Source organism: Rhea pennata, chromosome 4, assembly GCF_028389875.1.
Source record: "Rhea pennata isolate bPtePen1 chromosome 4, bPtePen1.pri, whole genome shotgun sequence".
In the NCBI taxonomy this organism is placed as follows: Eukaryota; Metazoa; Chordata; class Aves; order Rheiformes; family Rheidae; genus Rhea; species Rhea pennata.
Window position 1 is genome coordinate 2,801,534 of NC_084666.1, and position 17,795 is coordinate 2,819,328.

Genomic DNA, 17,795 nt, shown 5'->3' on the forward strand with positions numbered 1-17,795 from the left:
ACAACTAGGAGCGATGCCTTCTGTATCAGGTTGATGGCATTCCTTTCCGATCAGCACAAAAAGAAGAAAAAAAAAAAAGAGCTTCCACATGGAGTTAATATACAAACTGCTACACAGCCAGTAATTTGCCAACGGAAAGCTAAAACTATTAATTTATACAAACTACACAGCTCTTGAGAGAAGAATTTCAGATGGAGTCCACGGTGCAACCTTTTGTCCATTCTATATTTGACTCTTCAAACTCCCTTTTGATCTCTTTACAGACTCAGAGGACTGATTTCTATAATCTTCCACTGCAAATTAGGCCTTAATTTCTCATGCACATAAATCCTGCACATATCAAGACAACCTCAGAACATTGTAGTTCCACATATCCCTCCACTTTGGTCGCACGTTCCCACTCCTGTTTATCCCCTTTCCACTGGAGTAAATCCATGACATGAGTCACGTCAGATATCTGATCTGAGAACAGTTCTCATTTTCTCCTTCATCCTCATCAGTTTTCACCCTCAAACAGTCCCACATCTGGTTCATTCCAGGCCTATATGAAACACAGCATTAAGACAGGATCAACACTGAAACAGAGCCACTTCTTTCAGCAGCGACACTGGTGGTAACTTCAGGCACTCTTGAGTTACAAAGTTCGACTCTTTCTGTCCTCCCTGTATTGCTTTTCTGATGTGTAAGCATTTCCATTATCCAGATCACTATGTTTCCAGAATCTACAAAATCACAGAATAATTAAAGTTGGAAGGCACTTCTGGACACCATCTGGTCCAATTCTCCTGCTTAAGCAGGGTCACCTAGAGAAGGTTGTCCAGGACCATGTCTGTTTTGAAGATCTCCAAGGATGGAGACTCCACCACCTCTCTGGGCAACCTGTCCCAGTGGTCAACCACTCTCAGAGTGCTTGAAAGACTTACAGTCCATGTTAGGTGATCAAAGTGAAAGAGATTAAGTGGTCCTCACCGCCAGGATGCTGCCTGAAGGACTACATTATGAACAGCCCCTTCCCCTCTGCATCTACAAAGTAGGAGGTCACCATCTGATAATGGCAAAGGACTTTGGACAGGGACTTGAAATTAGAAAATACAGCTGGGATCATTCATCCCCGGACATTCAATAAATACCAACACTTAAAACCATCAAAAATTCAGAATGCCACAGACAGAGAAGGGAACAAAACCAGTAAAGAAGAAACATCTTTTCGTTAACATCTGCAAAACACTGTACAGATGCAAATACCAACCGATCGCATTTGTCTATACACCGACTGCAGCGATGTCCAAACAACAAAGAGCACGCAATGCCGAGCTCACAAGGGCATTTTGATCAAAATTTAATCAGGACGCCATAAAACATATGTCAGAACTACATTTAACGTTTGCTGTGCTACAAAGGAAACTGATATTCTGCTATTACTACCAGTAATTACTGTGAGTAGCCCTTCGAACAGGGTACTGGAAAGAGTGGGGGAAGACATGCAAAACCTATTTTTGCATTTCCAGCTGAAAGGGCATATTGATTACTATTACTCCTAACGTGACAGCCAAATACACGCATACTGTAATTCAAGATGATGGCAGTCATCTCACGCTGGCTGCAGCTGTACCTTGTCTCTTCCATAGAGTTTGACAGGGCAAGTTTTCTCCAGAGACCACGGACAACAGAGCACAGAGGCACAGATCAGGGGCTGAGGAAGATGGATCCAGCAGGAGCCCAGAGGAGCAAATCCAATAGATCTCTTAGGATCACTCCTGCATCTTCTGTCTCAGCTTAAAGACCAGCAGGAGCGCACATGGGCAACAGGCAAAACCGAGAGCCGAATCGTCTGGACACATGCTCCTAGCTCACATGCACTGGTCAAAACGCTCCAAATTGCTTTTAACAAGTTAAATGCAGCAGAAACTGGAGAAAGAGTATTATCAAGTAAGGACAACATCAAATGTAAGCAGCATTTGAAGATGCCCAAACACCACTTTTTGCACGGAGGTTATAAATTCCTCAATCGGCACGCAGGCAGAGCAAACCAAAGCCTTCCGGCGTAACTCAATTGTCCTACTTAAAATACAGTTTTAGCAAAATAAAAACACTTGGCAAAATCAAATTTGGCAGAAAGGAGCAGGAAGTAATACCACAAGGCTCCAAAATAGCAGTGTTTTGGAACATTTTGTTATGTCTTTTCCTCCTGTTAATGTTAATCTGATTTTTTAAGGTATTTTGACTGAGTCAAAACGGTCTCCCAGAGTATTTTTCACAGAGTAATGTTATGTTTATACAGAGTTCACTTCTGATACAAATTTTGAAAGAACAGATTTGGAAAATTAACTTCCTCTTTCTCCATACTGATTTATTACTATACTTTCCAACCTCCGAAATTTAGCTTAAGATTTTAAAAACTCTCTTACTGAAGTTCTGCAGATCATCTACATTTAGGCAAGTGAAGAAAAAAAAATTCAATTTTCAAGAGCACAGGAACATTTGTACCTTCCATTGATTTTTAAGGCCTCAACATCTTCGAAAATCAACTCATTTATCTGCATTTACAAAAACGGATGCAAGCTCCAAAGTGTGGGCAACATTATCTAGTCCTTTTGTCCAAAAATCCAGCCTTTTGAAAATAATATCCATGGAAAACCTGGGATTGTACAGACTCGTCGCCACTGGCAGCATTTTGCTTGCAGCTAGGAATAATCACACTCTGAGAGCCCAAGCAAGTCTCGCAAGCTCAAAACAACCTTGTTCGATCTGCCAAACTCTCTAACAGTCTCTACCTGGAAAACTCTACAAACAATTTTCTCTGGAAGCAACTACTAAATCATTCACCAAAGAAACACTATCGAGAGCAATGCAAAAATAAATAAATAAAATAACTTTAAGTGCAACAGTCCTGGCCATATGTTAGATCTCTGGGGGGGAAGCATTTCAGCACTGACATAATCTACAGTTATATTTAAGTGACGCAAAAAAAAAGTGTAGGATTTAGTTTTAAAAATAACCCAAGTCAAACTTCCTTGATACGCTATTATTTAAATAGTAATCTCTAAGGTATTTGGATTCTTTACTAAGCTTTGGAAGCCGCTGCCATTATCCACAAAAAAAAAAAAAAAAAAAAAAAAGGCACATTAAAAACCCAGTGAGTTCAAGTCTGTGAAAGCAAAAGGAATAGGAGCAAAGGGCTTATCACATCTCCAGTCTAGAACAGGCAGGACCTTATCAGACACGCGTTACTCTGTAAACTCTCTCTCGCAAAGACACGCTCCAAGACGGTCAGAAATAAAAACTCAGCACGAAAAGCAAACGACTGCTGGAATTTCAGCTATATATTCAATAAGGAAAGTGCCGCTGAGCTCCCAGCACGAGTTAGAAGAGCAAGCAAAACCCCTTCCCCGACACTTCAGGCCTGCTCGCACCATGCAGATGGGTATTTGTGGGTCCTGCCGACCGGGACGCGCTCCGGACACCGCTTCGGTCGCGAACGCGAGGAGCGAAGGCGTCCCGGGAGCGGGCTGCGGCAACGCGGGGCTCCGCACCCAGCGCCGCCCTCGCTAGGAAGCCCCACAACCACGTAACGCGCAACCAGCGCCATCAGCATCCGGAGCCTTGCGGCCGACGGACTAGAAAGACGACGTCCAAAGGGCAGCGCAGCAGTTTCTGCCAGTGGACTGCAAGTTTAGCATGTGCAGAGCCGCAATACAGACTTTAAAACCACCAAGGTAGAAAAAAATATATATTCCAGGTATCTCTGCAAAATTCTGTGTATTTAGATTCTCCTCTCCAGTTCTGGCAGCCCCCAGAAAGCACAATGCGAACGCAAGAAACTCAGACACTAAGCAGTGGAATCTCCTGGGAGGACGCTAGGTAAACAGCAATATCTGAGCACCACGGCATCTCAGACAAATACACATGGCTTTAATAACATTACAGTTAATATTAGAAGTGTACATTTTTCAAACAGAAATTAGTATACAGCACTCAAATTCCCACAGAGACATGCTCTACGCCACCAGCCAAAGACTCAAATCCATTATCCAATCTACCAATCTATTAAATCTAGATTTTTTTTTTTTTTTTTTGCTAACGATTAAGTGCAGGAAAGTCCAAAACTCAAGAGTATCTTATAACTTAGGAGTAAATCATTTTGAGGCACTTATTTCCAAAACGTAGCAATGTTAAAGGTAAACTATACAGTAATAATGAGTTGGTGAATATACTTATCTTCGTGAGAAAAAGTAAAAAAACAGGAAAGGCAAACTGCCTTTTTCTCGTTGCTCAGAGGGGAGCAGGTTGGATCTCAGAAGGGTTTGCATTACTTCTCAGTAAGACTGCAAAGACACTTAATGCCGCCGAGCAGATGCCAGCATTCCCACTCGTTAGCACGGCCTTGCCATTAAACAAAACATAAAGAAGAAAAAAAGGAAAGAAAAGGAAAGAAAAAATGGGTTCCTCATCCTGATTTTGAGGTTACTAAAACTAGAGCCTGACGCAAACAATAAGTTTTCCTTCTCTCCCCAAGTGCTGCTGCGCTGCCTCAAGAACACCACAATTAAAAGTCATTGTTTCAGCTAAATTCAAACTTGCATCCAATAAAAAAAGGCTCTTACAGGCCATTACCAGAACAACAGCACTCTGTCCCAGAACGGTTAACAATTTAGCTTTGTTCATTTGCTCCCAAAAAAAAAAAAAAAAAAAAAAAAAAAAAAAGGCAGTTTTTGAGGTTAAAGGGTGTATCCTTTCATGGCGCGCCATAAGCAAATATCCTAATTTAGAGGCAGGGAATAGCAATCAGCCACATGCAAGATGTGAGAAATACATCAGCTAAATCAATGCATCTATTCCCTGAATTTCTAACCTGTAACAGCCAAGTTCTGCCAACTAGATGTCTCAGCACAGGTATAGCTAGAAAGGAATCATTAATTACATGCTAGGTCCCGCACAGAGAAAGGTAAAAATGTTCCTGGAAAACTAAGTTTAATAAGGATGTAATGTATGCAGCAACAGGTACCTAATCAAAGACTAGGAACATAGAGAACCCACCCAGTCCTGAAGCGCTCAATCCAACGAGAGCAACAGAAGCATCCTTGAGGTGAGCAAACTCATGCACAAGTTGCTGCTCCCATGGTAATATTGTAAGTATCAAATCTAATCACTTTAATTCTACAACTAAGAGTGCAAAAATCACTGCTTTCTCCGCAAATCCTTTTTCCAGGTAGTCCTCCAGGGTGTACCACCCTGGTTTCTGCAACCGGTTTGAAGGTAGTCCTACTCTGTGATTGCAAATATTCAAGGTTAGAGCTTCTGGATGTTGGCACGTCCCGCTTCAAGATGAAGCCCAGATCGTGTCCTCTTCCCTGGGTGGCAGGAGGTTGACACAGCATTTAAAGGAAAGTCCCAGTCTCAAAGGGGATGCTCCTCAGCAGCTCCAGTAAAGTATGGTTGAGCAACCCCTACTAAGCCACGAAAGCAGAAAGTGCAGGTGAAAGGTGTCCCACAACAGCTTGCAACAACTCCAGCTGGTTCGGACAGCAAGAGTTTGAAATACCCACTACAATGTCATGCATCACCGCACCCCGCAACAGAGAGGGACACACAGCCACACACTGCCTGGAAAATCTGAGGATCTGAGGGCTGTGCAAGGCAAGAGTTTCTTCAACCATTCTCATACTAACGGCTCACTATGCCAGGGCTCGCGGAAACACCCTGTGCATTGCCTTCACCAGGGTTATTCAGAAAGAACCAGGTCCTTCAGGGTCCCTTCGCGGCACTCAGCCGATTCCACCCTGGTGAAGAGGTCAGTATAACATGACAGTCACGCTCTCCATTTAATAGCTTCTATTTTCATCACGCTTTCTGTGGTACAGCTGAATTGATATTAAAGAGCTCTCTTGTTTCAAAAAAAAAAAAAATCAAATGACTGACACAGTTAATTTGATATGGGAAACAGAGTTTCTTCAAAGGACAGATTAGCTCTGCCCTTCTGTGTGAGGTATGTAGAAATATGGAAAGCGATTTCCTGGTTGCTGATCAGAGATAAGGGCAGAGACTGAAAATCCCAACACAGTCTGAGAGAGGATGGTCAGAGAAATTTTATCAGGTAAAATGTATCATTATATATGCACAAATGGTGCATTCCAGTCTTTAAACCTTCAGTTGACAAGCTAGGAACCAGTGTTTTCAAGCATAGCCCCCTTTCAGTTAGCCACCAACATCTCCATTGAGCTCCCATTCTTGACACTTTGACCCAGCTCCTGCTCTTTGGCTGTCACAGAAAATGAGTGTCACCCAAGTTGTCTCTCTCTGGCTAGCTGGTGTCTCTGCCATCACCTCCCTGGAGTTGTCAGCTGCTTTCAGCATCATCAGCAGTGCTGTTCTCAAAAAGCATCACCTGCTTGGCTCAAGTAAGTAGAACCACTTCTGGAGCTCCTCAGAGTGCTCTAGTTCTTGCTTTAAAGGTTCACTTGCCTGACCAGTTCTTCTGCTGGGGAAGGAGAGGAATTTCAAAGGCATTTCATGTCAGTGTACTTCAACTCCTCTTTACAGAAGAGATTTATTTTCTTTCTTACCCAGATAAGGTTATAATAATAGGTAAAAGAATTAAATCCACGGACAAATTGTTTGGTAAGACATCAAATTACCCAACCTCAGCATGTGGAAAATAGAACCGATGAAAAGAAAGTTGGCTTCACTTCCTCATTTGCCATTTCCTGGCATGTCATAAGCACTGCAAAACTGTGCAGGATCCTCAAAAATGCGGGTACTTCATCCCAATCTCAAAACTGTAGGTCAGAGACTACCTTGTAAGAACATCTGAACGCAGGTGCAATACTCGAAACCCGCTCTAGATTCACCTGAAGTTCTTGCTTCTTTCTGCTGAATCAAGCTTGTACAGTGATTAAATTCAAATTAAAAATATTCTAAATACAAAACCCTATCTTCCTATATCTTTATTTCCAGCTCCACCTCAGTGACTAAGGAAAACACCACTGTTCACTGCATAACCTCAGCTAAACGAATACATCCAAGCTGCAGCACAAATCTGAACCTCATTCTTCATCTTGATTATTGCAAATTCTTCAAGATCATTCAAATTTGGTGTGTGTATGTAGAGGTAGAACTTTACCCTATAGGAGCCTCTTCTTCAAAGCACAGTAACTCCATGATTATCTGAGTTGTTCGGACTGACTTCTGATGTGTGTAGAAATTGCTATCATGGTAAAAAGCCACTTCTTTACTCCCTCTTCAAGCACACTTGCATGCACTACGTCTGTACCTGAGACAGTGGCCACACAGATGGTGTATGCTGTAACAGTTGCTTATTAAACTGATCTAACAGCTGCACTATGCTTTCCCCATCTGTTCACAAATCCATTTATTGGATCTTGGCCTAGTTCTTTGAAATAAAGATTATTTAGCTGCAAGTGCCTAGAAAAAACTCAGCTCGCATCCTTTGCTGGTGGTCCCAAAACAGCGCCGGAGCTTACAGAAATACGTTGTCTGCTTCACACTCGGCAAGCAGAACCAGCCATGAAGAACAGAAGCAAATAAAGTTCACAGATTATAAAGCTTATATCTAACTCTGCTGCAAAAAAGAGAAAAACAACCTCCCCCTTTCCATTGCACACAACCACATCTTTGACAAAGACCTCTTGCAAACATTCAGTCCTACCCCAAGCTGACTGCCTTGACGTCGCCAAAACCCCAACAAGCTGCAAGGCTGAAGGAAGGAGAAAATACAGTATTGCGACTGTCGAAGGGAATCATCAAAGGTTGCCAAATAAATGATGAAAGATCTCTAAAGCCAATTTGGTTCCATCAAGGCTTAGAAGATTACTTCTAGTTCCATCAAGGCACTAGAAGATCAAAAAAAAAAAAAAAAAAAAAAAATCACCGCATTAGAGAATTTAGCCTGACTTCCAATAAAATAAGGCACAGTCAATAGCCTATGCTTGGCTGAAGTACATTTTCAGGGAAGGTTCAGAGGGGGGAAGAGCAGCATTGCCAAAAATTGTTGATTAAAATGTATTATTAAAAAAAATTACCTGTGTCCAAGTTCTAGTTTGCTTTTGTCAAACTTCACGCCCAATCCTAAAGTTTTTGTTCATGTGGGATCCTTTATTAATCTAAATTCATCATTCACTCTTTTAATGAATAATTTTTGTGTATCTTAAACTCAGTTTAAAAACAAAAAATATACCTAAGCCTATGAAAAATTCTAGTTTAAGAATTGCGTTTATCATCTGGATTCTTACATACCAGATTTCCAACTCATGGTAGAGTAAAAGACAATTAGTGCAATTTTAATGCAAGAGTCTACACACATTTTTGGTTTACACAACCTTAACACTGTAATACGCATTTAGCAAAGTTTTTCAAAATCTTGCAAGATCAAAGGATTAATAATCCTCAGAAAAAAATTATTTTACAACTGAGTATTTAAGCTGATTTCAGGATACGCTTTGCACTTTTGACTCCACCAGTCTGAATCCATTTTCTAGCAGTCAACATCTCATTTCTTAGTTTGCCCTCCCTTCTGTTTCTAAAGTTAACTGTAATCCGTACGCAGTTGCCAACGGCCCACAAGCTTTGTCTGATGATGTTTTCAGCAGTTCCCTCAGATTAGGAACATATCATTAATCAAAAAAATATCTTAAGTATATGCATAAGCATTTAAATTACAGTGCACCGCACCTGTGCACCTCGTTAACATGGCATTGTAATTACAATTCCTAAAACCGTACAGGTTTAGAGTTTACGGATGTAGCAATATTCTTCCTTGGCTGAAGAGCACTTTACTCTGATAAGCTTTCAAGTTACCAGTGCTGTATTTAAACACGAGCAAAAGCCTTCACTGGCGATACGTGTACCGTACTGCAAACGGAAGGGGGTCGAGCTGCAGATCTGACCTCCTGGGTGCGCAGGAGTCCAAAGCACACGGGATTTAAGGTCAGCCCCCGGGAGCAGAGGACCTCATCGTGCTGCAGTTTGCTAAGACTGGGACTCCAAAACCCAAGACCTCAAGAGCGAAGCAAAACTATCTTTAATGATTCCCTCCTCTTTCCCAGAGCTACACCTCAAAAAAATCCCTGCCCAATTCTTCAGAGCAAGGAGCGTGTTTAAAGTCGGTGCTAGTCTAGTTGCAAGCTGGGCCCCCTCCACTGCCGGTGTCTGGGCCAAACACAGAGCACAGTAACCGGGAACGGGATTTACAGAAACATCCAAGCCAAAGATCAAGCAGTTTCCCACTAAGAAGAGAAAATGAAAAAAAAAAAAAGAAAGAAAAGAGAGAGAGAGTCTTGCTAAAAATAAATTTCACAACCTGACCCACTTTCCTAACTGGGATAGAAAAAAAATACTTTTTATTTTCTGCCTAACATTTAAAAAAAATATTTCAGTATAAGTGTTACCTGCCTAGAAAAGTGTTTCCTCAAGGAAAAGAAAAGTCAGAAAACAGCCTGGTATGAAGGTTAACTTCCACCTGGTCCTGGTCCTGGCCTGAGAAAAGGATCCGAACGCAGATCCTCAGATATGTATCACTCAAATAACAAACAGAGAAGGTCCAAGATCCACCAGGATTTTGTGAACCCAGAGAACGACACCACCTTACAGGTTTAAAGCAGTTTTCTAGTCAACACAGCAAGGACAAGGTCACGTAGAGCAGGGAATCGATACTGGGAGAGGAACTCCAGGCCACAACACGTGTTTTGGGCAGCTCGGGCTTGCTTACAGTGCTGCAACAGTTTTCACTATTTGCAACCTCCTATGCCCAATGAAAAGCAAGCTGGAAAATACTGATTTTTTTTTTCTTCTCTTTCAGACACTGGTGACTTACGACAGCAGCACTGGACAAGCAAGCATCCAGAAACAAGCTTAGAAGAAAATATTGTGTTTAATAATGAAAAAGACTTTGGGACAAAATATTAAAGAAATCACACCTTGATAATAAGTAAGTTGCTCTCGATTTCCAGGAAGCCTTTAATAGTAAGAAAAATACAATGTGCACATCCATGTAAGCCCTCAGCATTTACTTAAAACTTGAGAGAAATAGGAAAATCAGGTTCCCCTAGAGATAACGTGGATAGGCAATCAGCCTCCAAAGACACCCTTCTCCTCACATCATATATATTATTTTAAAGAATCAAAGTCTTAAAGAAGGGAAGGTTATTTGGCTTTGAGGAGGACGCAGAGAAAGGATTAACTGGAGGGAGAGGGGAAAGTGCGCAGCAGCATCCTTCTAACAAAAATAACCCGAACTTTTTGATCAAGTTGTGCAAAAGCAACTGGAAAGCAGGAACTCCCTTTATAACATGAATAAGGAACGTTCATCTTAAGGTTGGCAATATCCAGAAGACAGACAGGCAAGCACAGAGGTTTGTATTCCAATTTCTTGTTTGACATGGCAGTAGGAACTTTATTTGCCCATAAATACTTTGCATGGAATTGTAATCATGTTCTATACACATTTAGTGTATAAGATCTTTTCTCCTCCTTTTATTTCCCCTTAGACATTTTCCATTCCAAGCCAGCTGATCTTCCTATCCCACAGACTGCTATTTTGACAGATGCTTAATGACAGTGAGGAAACGAACAATTTGTAACCCCCTTGCAAAAAAAAAAAAAAAAAAAAAAACACCAAACAAACAAAAAAACCCACGAGTGGTATTTTCCCTAAATGACTCATTTTTAATGAAAGCGATTTCTATCAAAGTAGAAACAAAGGGCACTAAATACTGGAATGCTTCTTAAAACATTTTTTTTTTTTAAGGCAAGGTTATGCAATTGGCTTCCTTGAGAAGTTCCCCTTTGTTAAGGAGAACAAAAATCCAGATGACTTGAATTTAGGCAGGTCTATATTTACATACTAAAAATGCAAATACCGAGCACTCGGAGCTACATGTTCTCACTCCTCTTAGGCTTCTGTTCCAACAGCATGCTGCCCTCCTCTAAACGATACGCTCCCAAAGATAGTCACACTACCGCCTAAATAAATTATATTCCAACATGGGGGGGGGGGGAGGGGAGAGAGAGAATTGGCATTAAGATGGCAAAAAAGAAGGAAAAAAAAAAAAGCTGTATTTAACCATAAGGCTCGTCAAGAATTAATAACCCATCAAAATGCAACTCTAGTACACCCCTGCATTAATGCCAACCTGCATGTTCAACCAGGCTGATACTTAGGGCAGAGCAATACAACTGCATATTATGCAAACACAAAAAATACGTATGCAAACCCTCCTCTGTTTGGGCAGGCTTTTATTAGGGAAAGTCAAACAGCTGATGAAATTCCTCTGAAAAAGTCAACAAACATTTCTTACTTTGATCAACTCCACGAACGCGCTCTCAGCTTAGTGAGCTGCCACTCAGTTATCGGCCATTTATTTGCCAGGGGATGTTTTCAGTCTCTAACCAAACATCGAGCCCATATTATGGCTTAAGACGACGGAGGAAAGCAACTCAACGGCCTTGAACTCAAGCAGGCAAAGAGGCAGAACGCTCTGCAAGGACGAGGCCGTGCTCCGCTGCCTCCCCGAACAGCGGGAAGGAATCACCAAGTCCGCGCTGGCATCCCTCAGCAAGCCCAGTGGGGGTTTTTTAAGCCACCGAAACCCCAGCCGCTGCACTTCATTAAATAAAATTGCACGCTAAATTTAACAATCCGGATCAAATTTTGCCCCATCAAGATAGTCTCAGCTATTAAAACCTCTCTCTGGCTACCTTATGGCGACATAGGAAATAGTTGGAAAACTCGCTCAAAAGTGTGTTTTTCAATGTATTTTCATCAAGCGAAGGCACGAGAATATCGGGTTTTTTCTAGAATAGTAAAATTTGAAAAACACGCCCTCATTCGCAAGAAAAAGCAGCGTTTACGGTCTTTATCAACGCAGCCACAGACTCGCTAGACAAGCTTCGTAACCCAAAACCCGTCAGCGCCGCTTTAAACGCCGCGGGCTGCTCCGCAGAAGGGCTCGGCGGCGCGCGGGAGGTCGCCGCCGCCGCACGCCTCCCTTCGCGTCGGTGCCAGGACGGCCTCCTTCTAACCAAGCAAAAGGAACGAGAAGGCAAACGCTGAAAGAGGGATTACTCTGTCGAACAAGCGCCGCAGCCCAGGCAGGCGCCGAGAAGGGGCAGCTCTGCAAAGCCGGCCGAGTCCCCCGACGGACGGCGTAGCTGCCCCCCCCCCCCCCCCCAAAAAAACACCCACCCTCTTTCCAATTCCAAGTCTGCCATATGCACCTTTCGCATCGCCTCCGAAATGACTTAAAAAAGGAGTTATTCTTGGAAGTCGGGGTGGGGGAGAAAAATAAATAAATTCCATCTGCTCCCAACAGATTTATAACAACAAAAACAAAGACGGTGGCTCAACACTAGTTCTGCAAAGTTTTGAAATATCCTCTTCGGCTAACGAACTGAGCGTGATTTGCAGCCCTCGTTCTCATTTTAACTGCGCTTAAAATAACAAATCCCACCCGTTTCTTCAGCTTTAGTCAGCCTGAATTCTTGCCTCTTTCCAATAACATCGTTTGGACGAGCGCGTTCCTGCTAACGACTAATTTTGCACAAGCGTTACGCTGTTCACGTTTGTTATTAAGAAAAACTGGAAGGTGGAAAAAAAAATAAAAGGCTTTTTCCTCATTCTGGTTTTCCAATGCGCTTCTAGTGCTTTCGGTGAGCAACTCCACCGATGCCCGAGAGGCCTTAAAAACCAGATTTAGGAAAAACTAAACGCCACAGAGCCGCACAGCCTCCCGCGAGCGCCCTTCGCCGGCCCTCTTCGGCAAAGCTCCGCGCAGAAGAAACCCGCCAGCGTCTTCTCCCGGCGGGAAGCTCTTAGGAGAAGCGCTCAGGCGTGGTGCTCTGGAGGAGAAAGCGAAGCTGCTCCACGGTGAAAGATTATCAACGGGAGGAAAATCAAAAGGCACGCGCTTTACGGAGCTAATCGCAGCGGCACCAACACGCTCCGCGGTCAGGAGCTTCCTCTGGTCTCCTGCGCTTGGCATTACCCTGTTGCGGATAATTTATGGGCCGGTGCAGAAGCAGCCAAGCAGTAACGGTAATAAATTCCATCTTTGACACATGAGTAAGGTAAGAATAAGGTGAATATACCAAGTTCTGGGTTTACACTCAAACCCAAGTTTTGGCTTTATCTGTAAATAACTATTTGTTAAAACTATCTGTTTTTCCCCTCCATCCCATCTGCAGAAGCAGATGCTTTCTCGCTTGCCAAGAGCGCTGCGGTATTATTGCAAGTTTTCTGCACCTCCTTATTTAATTCATTTATTTATTAAAGCCTGATTTGGGAAAAGGGAGACGAAACTTGCTTTAGGCATTTATTTAGATGAGCCAGGCTGTTCAGACTGCCTTGCGTTCAAACTGTCCCACCAACTACAATCCCTATTTTGGAGAAAGTTAAAGTACGTTGTTCAACTCTCCGACTGCGTAACTCTTCCCTTATGAGACGCGTATCTCACCCCAACAACTTTAACAACCAGGGTTTGAAGCACCCGACAGTCCTGAAACCATGAAAATGCCGAACCTTGGAATAGAAATTAATTTTAATTTTAGCTGTAAAATTAAAGCACATTAACCGCTTAACATTCGTTAAACATTACAGCTGAGACTGCAGCATCTGCCCTAGGTACGGCACATCCCGGCATTCCCACCTGTTTCACATGGAGGTTAATGGGCAGTAAAACAGCAAGAGCAGATGGGACTGGCAGCATTTAAACACTTGCCATCAACTACCTAAGAAATTGCATAATACACTTTATTATTTTTTTTACCTCCTTATATTACTGTCCAAAAGGGCACAGTCAAAAGACAGCAAAAGGTAGAACTGATAAATAATGAACGCTCAAGCATTTTTAAGCGTTGCGCTGCTAGTTTAGACATTTAACTTGAGCCATCATTTTCCGTTGTGTGTGAGCAAAAATTTTAATGCAAAAATCCAAGAGCGTTTCACGAACAGCAAACAGACGAAACCCTTGAAAGCAGACACAGCCCTGTGGGGAAAAGGCATTTATTAAACGAGCCCGTCCAGGGCAGGAGGAGACCTTTCACAACGGCACCAGCAAACAAGACATCTTCTACGGAGTTCCTACAAAATTTGCAAATAAACCTAATGCCGCTTGCCGCTGCTTCTGAGCCCAAATGAATTTAGTCGCCAGCTGCACAGCAGACGCAGTGCCCAGATGAGACGGAGCGCTTCACGCCGCTAACGCTGGCTGGCATAATAATCAATAAGTAATTCGCGCACGAACAGCGGATAGGGAAAGTCGCAGCCAATTCATTTATTTTAGGTTAGGTCCAGAGCTGTGGGTTGCCCATGATCCTCCCGGCTCTACGGCGAGCTGGAAACCAAACGCTTTCCCGTGACTGTTCACCCCGCTTCTCTGGGGACAGAATTATTTCTGCACGAGCAACGTTGTGACTTGTCAACAGCACATGCTGCTCTGCCAAACAAGGCTTGATACTCTAAAACCTGGTCCTGCCACTAGTTTGCTGCACTGCAGTTAGTATCTGACTTAATCTCGTCAAATTTCTACAGCTGAAAAGAGAATATTTACTAAACACTCATGCCTTGCTAAGATCAACGTTTTATAAAAGCATCTCAGTGCAGGGAAGTAGTATGTAAAAATTATGTCAGTAACTGTGCTGGGGTTTTGCAACATCATCATCATTTTTGGAATTATATTAAAAATAATCACTCTTCTTTTGACCCCAAGAGGAAGACCACAATCAATGAAAAATAAAATCAGGAAAGAAGAAACCAATTAGGCTTTTCAGAATAATCTTAAAATATCATAGAATCAGTAAGGCTGGAAGGGACCTCTGGAGATCATCTAGCCCAACCTCCCTGCTCAGCAGGGTCACCTAGAGCATGGTAGACAGGGTTGCATCCAGGTGGGCCTTGAAGATCTCCAGAGAAGGAGACTCCACAACCTCTCTCATTTTCTACATGAGATTTTATTGGAATTTTGCTAATCATCAAAAGCTAGAAGTCTTGAATCGAATGTTTCAATCCTATCAACACTTAAGTACATAAAAATTTTAGCATATGAACACTAACTCTATGTACTTTTGGGTCTATCACACCAATGACCAAGACTAGAAGAAAAGAACTTGCAACGAAAACCTCCCTTAATAACATAAAACCACTTTAAAAAATAATTATTATATTGCAAATAATGAAAAAATAGACTTACTAAAAATTAATTAAACTGTGATTTTGGGGCAAAAAATTGTTAACATCAACTGAACTTCAAATTGTTTTACTTTAATTTTATTCCATTCGAGGTTGTTGCTCTATATCAAAAATGTTACAAGCCTGAATATTACCTTTCCACACAGCTAAAATTTTAATATAAAAATATTTTTTCCATTTGAGAAAATACCAACCTGCTGACAATTAGAAAATAAAATATCCACATCTGCTTCCAGTCTACACGGCTAAGCTGTGAGCTAAATAGGAACGTGCAAGAAAAATCTGGCAAAGTTAGTTTTCCAATACAATTTAATAGGTTTTAAAAGGGCAGACTGCATGACAAAAGGCAGTGCAGTTATTGGCTTCCACCCTATAACGTATCTTAGCAGATGCCAGTTCCACCGGGTGTCACGCTGAGTGATGCATAAGATCATCAGATGACTGCCGTTGAAGTGAATCACCAAACTATCCAGATTAAACATCAGAACTTATTCCATTTCAAAAAATGTTGTTTGTTCCATTTTTCTAAATCACAAGACCAGCATTAAAGGCTTGGCAAAGTGCACCCTTAGTAATTGAAGAGCAAGTTTATATTTAGCACTCGTGAAGCACTGTAATCCTACCTATTTCTCATACTGATGAGAAACAGTTGCAGGCAAGAGCCATTGCTAATCACCACACATAAACAACTACATAAGCAAACCTCCACCATGCCACCTAAACGTAAGGCTGGAAGAGTCCTGTTTGTTAATAGGTGTCAAAAGAAAAAAGGTCCCATCACAAGACCTTTCTTCACCGTGATGGTGCATTGGAACAGGTTGTCCGGAGAGGTTGCGGAGTCTCCTTCTCTGGATCACCTGGACGCAATCCTGTGCAACGTGCTCTGAGTGATCCTGCTTGAGCAGAGGGATTGGACTAAATGATCTCCAAAGGTCCCTTCCAACCTCAGGCATTCTGTGATAGGGAGGTGATACCACCTAATGGTCTTCCATAAGTTCATCCAATTCCATCTTGAAATAAATTAGGTTACTTTCTGCTGAAATGCCGTTAACTCCTCTGAGGTTAGGGTTCCACAGCTGCTTTCATCCTTCTCTTCAGGCGTATGAAGGCAGAAGATTAGAAATAAACATCCTAAAGATGTTCTGACTGGTGCTTTACGCAGTATCATTTTACCTCTCTCATCTCATTGCTTTCTTATTTTACTCCGTCTTTCTGCAAAATGCATCACACTGACAAATAACAACCATCCACGCATCAACTGCTGTTACCTGTTTTTTTTTCCAACAAACTCTTTATAATGGAAATTTTCTACAAATCACCGTGAGCACAACACTGCTTTGCACAATTGTTTCACCCCTCTTCTATCGTTGCAGTTCTCCTGGTCACCCTGCTTTTCCAGGGTGATCTGCTGGTCCCTGTACCCATCATTCCCAACACCATCACCAGCAAATACAGTCGTTGCACACCTACACACTGCACCCAGGTCATTAGCAAAAACATTAACAAGGTTTCAACTCCAGCTTCTCATTGAATGCTACCCTTTTAAAATCTACCTATTTAACATCTTATCAACCACTGCTGTCCTTCAGTATTTGTCCTTTGAAAAGCCTCCTGGTTAATTTGATGTCAACAGAAGTCACAGAATAAAAGATAAACTTGACTGTCTGCTTACTACAGCTTTCCTGGCTACCCTACCAAAGACTTCTTCACACATCATGTAGCACTGTCCAACTTCTCTACTTCGATACTATTCCATGCAGCGCTGAATCAAATGGGCTTCCCAAGTCCACACAGCTTTCACCTGTTACAGGTGTCTTCAGCCTAACGATGCTAAAAAAAAAAAAAAAAAAAGAAAAAAAAAAAAAAAAAACACTCCCCATTACACAGCATCCTCCTTGCCAAAGACCCACACTGCCTAATACAGCAGGACATCAGGACATACAAATGGCAAACCTAGTGGCCTCTTCCATCTGTCTCCAGTTTATTCTTTTCTTTAACATATGTTCTAAAGCCCTTTTTACTCTCAAGGTCAGATTGACAGACCTGTAGTTAAGCAGATCATGTCCCAGCCCCTTTTTAAATACAGGCAACCACACATTGCTATTCTCCAATCCAGAAAGACTTGACTTACAATCAAACTAATGTTACTATCAGTGACCAGCTTTTCACGCTACTACTTTTAAAAATAAAAGTATGCCTGCTCAAGAGCAAAATTTGATTTCTACCCACATAGAAGAGATTTCAAAAGTGAATTAAGAATACAGAGGATAACACAACTTCCAAAAACCTAACCGAGGCATTAAGATAAAAAGAGCAGCAATGAAAAAGTCAGAAGATTTTATCTGAATCAGTGAATGTGATTTCTGTTGGTACAAACGATCACAAAGACATAAAACATTGAATATCTTGGGGGAAGACAATCTAAATGTTATGACTAGGACTTCTACATAGGTAACATCATATATACATAAACATGCTCTCATCTCTAACCCTTATGATGAGCTTTAGCAGTTCAGTAGTCATCTTAGGAAAGAACCCTGCATTCCCTGAAACGGTGGTATGGAAAATAGCTCTCAATTACCAATTTTAAATTGAC

The 17,795-nt window shown here is 41.9% G+C and overlaps 1 protein-coding gene across 1 annotated transcript in view; it reads right to left on the reverse strand.

Moving 5' to 3' along the window:
• Positions 1-17,795, reverse strand: part of ATRN (attractin) — a 191,262-nt gene that overhangs the window by 108,802 nt on the left and 64,665 nt on the right. The window lies entirely within an intron of this gene.